Source organism: Harpia harpyja, chromosome 9 (genome assembly GCF_026419915.1).
Source record: "Harpia harpyja isolate bHarHar1 chromosome 9, bHarHar1 primary haplotype, whole genome shotgun sequence".
Taxonomy (NCBI): Eukaryota; Metazoa; Chordata; class Aves; order Accipitriformes; family Accipitridae; genus Harpia; species Harpia harpyja.
Genome location: NC_068948.1, coordinates 44236719 through 44245135, shown reverse-complemented (window position 1 = coordinate 44245135; position 8417 = coordinate 44236719). Strand labels below are relative to the sequence as shown.

The window sequence follows — 8417 nt, the reverse complement described above, 5'->3', positions numbered from 1 at the left end:
GGGCACTGCTGGTGGGTTGGGAAGCGCCCCAAGGAAGCGCTCAGCTCCTGTGGGGGGTCACACACGCTTTTTGGGAGAGGTACCCCCCCCGCATTCCTGTTCCCGAGTGGGACCTGGGCTGGGGGAAGAAGGCAGAGGCCAGGGGGGCTGGATACCCTGACCGGTATCTGGGGTGGGGGGACCCCTCCGCAACGAGCCCTTACCCTGGGAACCTTCAAAGATCATTTTAACAGCGATAAATGGGATTTCCACACATACCCCCATTATAAAAGGCTCCACCTGGGATATTTCTCCCCCATCACGTTTTTATAGCGAGATCAAGGACAAACTTGTTGCGTTACGTTGTGGTGGCGGGTCCTTTTTTTTTCTTTCTTTCTTTTTAAAATTTTTTTTTTCCCTTTCCAAATGCTCTTCGGGGTAAAGCTCCGAGAAGTTTGCAGTTCTCCCACTGCAATTAAGAGGGAGAGGGAGCGAGTTCTTGATTGCTTCTGCTCGTTCTGATCGCTTTGGAGGTGGGGAAAGGGGGGGGACGACGGGCGGGAATTGATTTTAGATTTCTCTTTTATGTCGGGTCTGGTTTCTGGTGATTAAATTTCTCTCTTATGTGGACTGAACCTCGGGATAACTGATTAATAACATGCCACTTGGCGCCAACACGGGGTCTCGAGGCCTTTAATCGGCAAGATGCACAAGAGAACAGAGAGAAACACAGAGCAGGACAAAACTCCACCAACTATTTTAGCCTGCTGGTCTCTGCCTCGGCGGATTTTTTTTTTTTTCTTCATCTTTTCAGTATTTCCTGCTAAACTCGTAAACTTTATTTGATTTACAGCTATTTCATGAACCTGCTTAAACTAACATGTGTTCCGTCTTGTCCAACTGAATCATAAAAAACAATCTTGGATCCAAACGAGATTTTTTTTTTTTTTTTTTTTAAGAAACGAGTTATTAATGACAGAAAATAGGCATTGTCTTGAACGGCGGCTACTCCAGCCCCCGGAGCGGGGAGGTTGGCGGCTCCTGAGCCCGGCAGCCGGGGGGGGGGAACCGGGCTCGGCTCAGCAGGTCCTGTCCGGGCTCCACCGGTGGAGGGTTTTGCGCTGAGATTTGAGCGCTTCTTTCCCCTAAAAGGAATTATTCGTTGGAAATGAACGATTTCTAAGCGTACAGTACCCAAAATATGCTCGCAAAGGCGCTCACCCAGAGCCCCTGTGCTGGCAGCCTGCAGACACGCACCGGAGCAGGTAAACACACATATCTGTCTAGAAAAAAAAAAAAACCCAAACCCCAAACCAAAACAGTCAGGCACGAAATGAGCTCCTAATATTTTCTCAAATGCGTGAAAGCAGGATTTTCTGTGCCCACAACCACTTCTACACCTGGACCAAAACAGACAAGCATGTATCCTGCGTGAACGCTTAATATACGTGGAACAGGTATAAATCTATGACGATGTATATATAGATGATGTGTATCTATATATTCTTCTGGGCTTATAGAAAATCGGTTCACCAAACCGAGTGCCAACACCAGCACCTATTCGCACCCAAATACCCAGCCCCGTTTTCCACCTCTGTTTGCGTGGAAAAACACTCCGGGAAAGCTACCTGCAACCCTCAGAATTAGAGCCCCTGCGCTGCAGGCAGCAGGACACGGGGGAGACCCACAGCTCGCAAATATTGCTGGTAATTCCCCGCACGCCCGTGGGTCTCTGCCCCTCGGAAATCGATTTCTCTTCCGCGTTGGTTCCCGCGGAACCATCCGCGGCCGCGCAGCGCTCCCGGGGTAGCACGTAGGTCCCTAAGATTCACAGCTTGTGGCCTCATCCAGCCCTGGCACAAGGGGCAAGTCCCTATCGGGGGAAAAATGCTCTTTTTTTCCTTTTTTCTTCCTCCCGTGGACTTTTTTTTTTTCTTCTTTTGCACTTAACGTTTGCTGAAGACAACAACAACAACAACAAAAAAAAGGTCTCGGGAGCTGTTTAGGTGATTCATATAATCTGTGTTTTCCCCGTGCGGATAAAAGATGGTTTTTTGGATGCCCGTGACACCCGCACGAAGCCGGGTTAACGCGGTTCCCGTCCGCGGAGTGGGGCTGGGGGGGGGGGGGGCCGCAGCCGCCCCCCCCGCCTCCCTGGGAGCGTCCCCGGCTCCCGAAAATTGTGTGTATCCTGCGGATATAAAGGATAACACGGTCATAATAGATCGGCCGGGTTCGACTGTGCTTTGGCTCTGCGTTATTTAGGGCAGGAGAAAGCAAGCGAACCGGGGGGAAAAACGGGGAAAAAAAGAAGAAAGGCGGTGAGATGGATTGGGAAGGAGGGAAGACAGAAGGAAAAATGAGGGAGGAAGAAAGTTTGCCGGGATGAGGGAGCTGTGTGGGTGCCCCGGGCTGGCCCGCCCCCCCGCTAAGGGCTTGGCTCCCCGGGGGAGCCGGGGTGCAAGCGGGGCCGCGGGCCGGTCCTGTCCGCCGTGGGGGGGGGGGGAAGGGAAGGAATAATTACAGGTGTCGTTTGTGTGGCCTTTTTTTCAGCGACTGGCTCCTTTCCCCACCCCAACCGATCCATCCCAGCCCCCCCCCCCCCCGGCTCCCCCTTCAAGGTCATTACAAGATCACTTTCAGGGAAAGGCACGGGGCGCTGAAGACTTTCCCCTTTTTGCCCCCATTAGCTTTCTTCCCAGGGCCAGAGGGAAGGCCTTATCTCCTTTTATTTTCTCCTTCGGGCCGAGATAACGCCCTGATTGACACCCTGTTTGGCAAGAGCAGATTAGCTTTTCTGTTCCGGCATCGATAACGCGCCCCTCTCCATCGGGAACATCGGTCGTTAATCGGGGGAGGGGGAGCCGATGGGCACCCTGTGCCCGAAAAAATCACCCGGACTGGCTCCCTGAAAGAGAAATACAGCCTAATTTCCCCTTGCCCCTGTGCCCACAGGAAAATTTGGGGAGGGGGCCGAGCCCCGGCTCCCCCGTGCTGCGGTTAATTCCGGGGCAGATGCTTTTTTGGAGGCAGAAAGGGGGGAGAGAAGGGATCCCTTTTGCTTTGGGGATGCTCCTGGCTTGACTTTGGGACTCTCTCGCCCCTTCCCCGCTTGCCATCTGGGAGAAAAAAGGGATCTCCCTCCCACGGGCACGCGTGGGAGGCTCCGAAGGACAGCGCTGCGCCCGCGCCACGCGAGGGTCTGCAGCCCTGCCTTTGCCCGGCTCCTTATTTTTCATTTTCGTCACCGTTTTAAAGCCTGGAGTTCGCCTGCGAAATTAATGGGCTTGAAGGGAGGGGGGAACGGTTTTTAATTGCGAACTTTTTTTTTTTTTTGAAATAGCCAGAAGGGCGGGAAAAAAAGGACCCGAAACCACAAACTTTAAAAGCAAAATGCTGTTCACCTGTAATTGAAAAAAAAAAAAAAAAAAGAAAAAAAGCTCGACCCAGGTATGTAGCCCCGAAGGCTCGTCTAAGCATACAAATTCTAGACTACTAAATGCAGGGTTTTGTAATGGAAATACTGACACGAGGAGAGCTGTATTGGCGTTCCTTTGACACAAACATCTTGCTGATAAACCCTCAAATCAATGCAGTCAGTCACTGCCCCAGTAATTTAGGGGAAAAAAAACCAAACCAAAACAAGTGAATGGACCAAAACGCTTCCAGAGAGGATGATTATTTTAAATATTTGTTTTCTCCCAGGTGTGTATTTCGCCAAAGCGAGTATGCGGCCAACAAAAGGGAGTTAGAAATAAAAGAAGAGAGAACGGGTCGGCGAGGGGAAGTAAATTACCTAAAAATGGAAAGGGGGGGGGAATATACGTGCTATGGGGGAGCTAAATCTCGGGGGGGGGGGGGGGGGGAAGAGTTAGAAAGCCCCAAATGCCCAAGTATATATGTTTTATAAGCCGGGGGCGGCCAGCGGCGCGCTGCCCCGTCCCTGGGCAGGGTGGCTGCCGGGGAGCCGCAGGCTGCGGGTGGAAGGCGAAAGGCTTTTCGGTTTGGTTAAGCCGACCCAAGAAGTGATTTTAAAGGGTGTGCAGGGGTTGGGGGGGGGGTGCGAGGGGGGAGAGTTCATGCTCGGCACTATTTCTTACTGCTGACACCTCGACCCCACTGCAAGCCAGCACCCCGGCCATCCCCCCCCCCCCCCCCGCTCCTTCCCTCCCTCCACCTCTCCAGGGTAAAATCCGAGAGGAGAAACCTCGAGGGCGAGTGACACCCTCCAAAGGTAGCAGGAGGACAGAGGGGTTGCGCCGGGCTCCGGCCATGCGGCCCCCAAAAACGGGGGGTCCCCGCGACCTGAGGCCCCAGGGATGGGCGGCGGGGAGCGGGCTGCGCGGGCCTGATCCTGCGCTCCTCACTGCGGCGAGGAGCTGAGCAACAGGGATCGAGCTCGGGGGGGCTGCAGAGGGCTGGAGACCCCCGCCCAGCCACGCACCCCCACACCCACGTAGGTAAGTACCCACGGTGTGGGTGTTTGGATCCATGGCTGCTGATGGACGCTGTGGTATTTCTATGTATGCGGGAGCTTTTATTTTTATATATTTTTATATATTTTATATATTTTTATATATATATATATGGAGTACAGTGTATAGGCGGTGTGCACACATTTATTCACTTGCCAGGGTTTTGGGTGTGCGCAGATTTGCAGGCACTCGCACCGAGCTGCGCGGAGGATGGGGGGGCAGATGGATGCTTGCGCGCACCCAAAACCTGTGTGTAAACCATAGGTGAAATATAAATAAATATTCACGTGTATGTATGATGGATGGGGCACGGATGGCTTGCACTTGCATAGATGCTGTTGTGCGAGTATGCACAGCGATCTCGTTATCTGTAGACCCACGCGCATACGATTTTGTGATGTGCGTGTGTGCCTGTGTATATATACACATATGTAAAGACATGTATATTCACGAGTATCTAAAAACTTGTGCGTTTATGTTGCGCGTTCAGTCCAAAGATAGATAATTTGCTTAAACACTTGAGCAAGGAAAAGGCATCACGTGTGTGCGTTTGCAAACTGTGTGTGTGTCCAGACTCATATATGTATGTACACCTATACTTACGTATATAAATATATCTATATCTGCATACGTACATGTGCTAGCTTTTTTCCTGCTCCTCTCTCCCCCATCCCGGGCGGTGTTTGGGGCCCAGCAGCAGGACCCCGGTGGTTCTGAGCTCGGCTCCGGAGGCCGAGAGCGAACGGTTCCCGGGCCAGATCCGGAGCGCGGCCGGCGGGCGGGGGGAAGCGGTTCCCCGTCCCCCGGCTGCAGCCGCCTCGGGGGGGACCTCAGGGGGCATGGGGGGGGTGCGGGGAGAGGCTTTTATTTCTGATTTGGGGTAAGCCTTCAGCAGGAAGGTCCTAATCCTGCACCTCTGGGCAGGCAGTGCCAGCCTGGCTCCCCGCAGGAAAATGATCCTCCGTGGAGTTTTTCCCCCCCATCCCGGTTTTTTGGGGGGACCCTGAGCTGAGGAGCGCGGCAGGATCCAGTGCTGCACTGGGGCAAATCGGGACGGGGGGTGCTCCTCCCCGACCCCCTTCCCCCCCCCCCCCCCATCCTTGCTGGTGCTTTTTGCTAAGGGCCTGGCTTCCCCCGGGGGTCTGCAGAGGTTGGTGGTGGTGGGGAGAGCCCAGCCTGGGGAAATCGGGTAAATCCAGGCAGGATTTTGCCGGCCGGAGCCGGGCTGGGGTTCCCTGCCTGGGAACACTCACCCTCGGCAGTGTCCAGCTCCTGCAGGAACTTCTTGCTCTTCCTTAGGTGTTGCTCTTTATTTTCTTTCTCCCTATTTCTCCTCCTCCTCTTCCTCCTCCTCTCTTTTTCTGTTGGAGGAAACAACGTTTTAGCATCTGTTTTTTTTTTTTATTTGGGGGGGGGGGGGAATCTTTCTGTGGCGGCCGCGAGTGCATCCCAAAATCCCTCCAGGTTAAGGGAGAACTGGGACGCAGGGAAGTGCCGGCGGCTTCTCTGCAGCCACTAACTGCACTTGGAGGGATTTTGGGGGTTTTGGGTGCGTTTGTTTTTTTTTCTTCCCTTGTCAATCTCATTTGGCAAATAATCGCCTCGATTTACTACTTTCTTTTTTTTTTTTTTAATCAGAGCAAATAATTGGTTCCCGAAGCACACTTGAATCTGTGCAAATAACCAGGTTATCATTTACTATATATAGCCCAGCGTGCTTGCTTTCAGAGGCGCCTGAGCATTCATTTGACAAGTTTCCTGCTCACTCTAATAGCATTATTTAAAAAAAAAAAATTAAGCTGTATAATACCAATACCGTTGGATTAACTGGGCTGCTCCTGGTGAAGGGGGAGCTTTGCTACTGGTTTCCCCCTTTTCCATTCCAAGAAAGAGCGGGTTTTCCTCGAGTTTCCAGCGACTCCGTGCCTGCTTGGGTGATACATAGTCATACGTGATATATACCCCCTCACACCCGCATATATCCATATGCATTGTACGTCTCAGTGTGTGAATATATATATTTATGGGTATCTATCCACACACGTATCTCTATATGGAGGTTGCACACACACAGCCTCCCTGTATTTTGCATTGCACCGAATGGATTTCTTTGGGGAAAAAAAAGCAGGAATCTCACTGATAGAGCTTTAAAAAGAAGAGAATAATACAAATTAACCTTCCATTACTGCTGCAGTCAACCATGACAGAATAGGCCAGTTGCGTGGTTGGTGACGTCTCCGTGTCCTATAGGAGCAAAGCTCGTGAGATAGCAGCTATCGCCTTGAACTCTCTTTATTTTATTGGAGTATGGCTGGTGTAATAAACAGTAATATTTAATTTGTCTGAGACCACAAATCGGCTTCTAGCTGGAAGGCTCCTTCGCCTTGACATTACAGTCCTAGAGAGCCTGGACTTGCTGTCCTTTTCCCAGCTGCTTTTTTTTTTTTTTTCCCCCCTCTTTCTTCACCCCCCCCCCCCAACCTGCAGACGGAAATAAATTCGATTTATTTGCATCGTTTTCAACTTGTCTTCAAGGTGTTTGAGAGCTAGTTTGGCATTGGAGAGGTGAGTGCTTTCCCAGGCAGCGGCCGTGCTCGGGTTCGCTCTTCCAAACTTCAAGAGATTTTCACTTTTGCCTTTCTATCCGCCGAGGGGAGGGAAGCTCGTGTTCTCTCTCGCTAGCAGCTGCGAGAAACCTTTCTCCTCGCTGCTTTCATTTCCTTTTTTAAGGGAAAAAACCCGTTTCTTTCGGGCGAGCTTGAATGCCTCGGGGGATGCTCCCCCCGCACAAGTGCGGTGCGGGGCGGCTGCAGCCACCCGCGGCCGCGCACGGCGGTCCTGGCCCGGGCTTTCCCGCAGCCCGATCATCGCCGCCTTTGTTTTTTTTTCCCTTTTTTTTTTCTTTTTTTTTTTTGGTTCCCCCCCCTCGATTTGCACCTTTCAGAGCAGCTCCCGGGAAGGGCTTTGCCGGAGCTGCCCGCTCCCCCCCAAGGCCGGAGCCGGGGCCGGTCCCGCTGTCCGCCCGCCTTCCCCACGGGGGAAGAACCGCCCGGTTTGCTCGCTCGTTTATTTGTGTTTGGAAGGGGCTCCACGGCTCCTTGTCCCCTCTAAAAATAATGAAATATGGGACAAGCTTTGGTTCTGTTTGTTTAAGTAGCTGTTCTCTGGCTTATTCTCTGCGGCTACAAGTGCAGTTATTTTATTATTTCTTATTTGCAACCGTTTACTGTTGGCTGTTTCTTCTCGAGTAGCTGTTTGAACTGGCGTGCACATGGAAAGGGTTTGGGAGATGCCAAAACTACACCCCCCCCAGGGCCCCCCCTCCCCAATAGCCGCTCACCCCCCAGACTTTTCCCTTCCTCACCTCAAACTTTCAGAGGGCTCCGCTGTTATCGCGCCCTGCGAGGGCTGGGAGCGAGGGTGGATTTGCTGAAAACTTCCGCGAAATGCAAAAGAAATGACCGAGAGGGCCAGAAGAAAGAGTGAAGGATTTGGGGGGGGGGGGACGACGGGGACGGGACACACCGCCGAGAAGAGGGTGGGGGCAGGAGGAGGAGGAGGAGGAGGGTGGGCAGAGCAGATCTAAACCATGCCATTTATTCCGAGTCCTTATCAAAAATCCGCCTCGCCAATCTGGTTCTCTTCAGCCTGCAGAATGCGACAGGGAGGGCTGTTTACCCTGCGCTTGACCTATTCAACTTTACCTCCAAATAATACATTAAAAAAAAAAAAAAAAAAAAGGGGGGGAGCGAGAGGGAGCGGAGGAAGATGCAGATAAACCCTACATCCCCGCTCCTCGCTGACGGTTTGATTATTTGAGCACTGCAAAGAGCTCCGGGGGGCTGCGGCCCTCGGCCGTGCAGGCGGGGGGCCACGGGGCAGCCGAAACCGCCGGCCGGGCTGAGGAAGAGGATGGGGGAAGGCTCTTGGATGTCTCCAGCAGCGGGGACAAGGGCCACAACC

At 52.7% G+C, this 8417-nt stretch overlaps 1 long non-coding RNA gene across 1 annotated transcript; it reads right to left on the bottom strand.

The window, feature by feature from the left end:
• Positions 1–981: 981 nt before the first annotated feature.
• Positions 982–7902, bottom strand: LOC128146465 (uncharacterized). The gene is made up of 4 exons (XR_008236771.1): positions 7819–7902; positions 6271–6380; positions 5708–5815; positions 982–1124 (listed from the first exon to the last, which is right to left on the bottom strand). It is a non-coding gene; the product is annotated as an uncharacterized LOC128146465 (long non-coding RNA).
• Between the last annotated feature and the right edge of the window lie 515 nt (positions 7903–8417).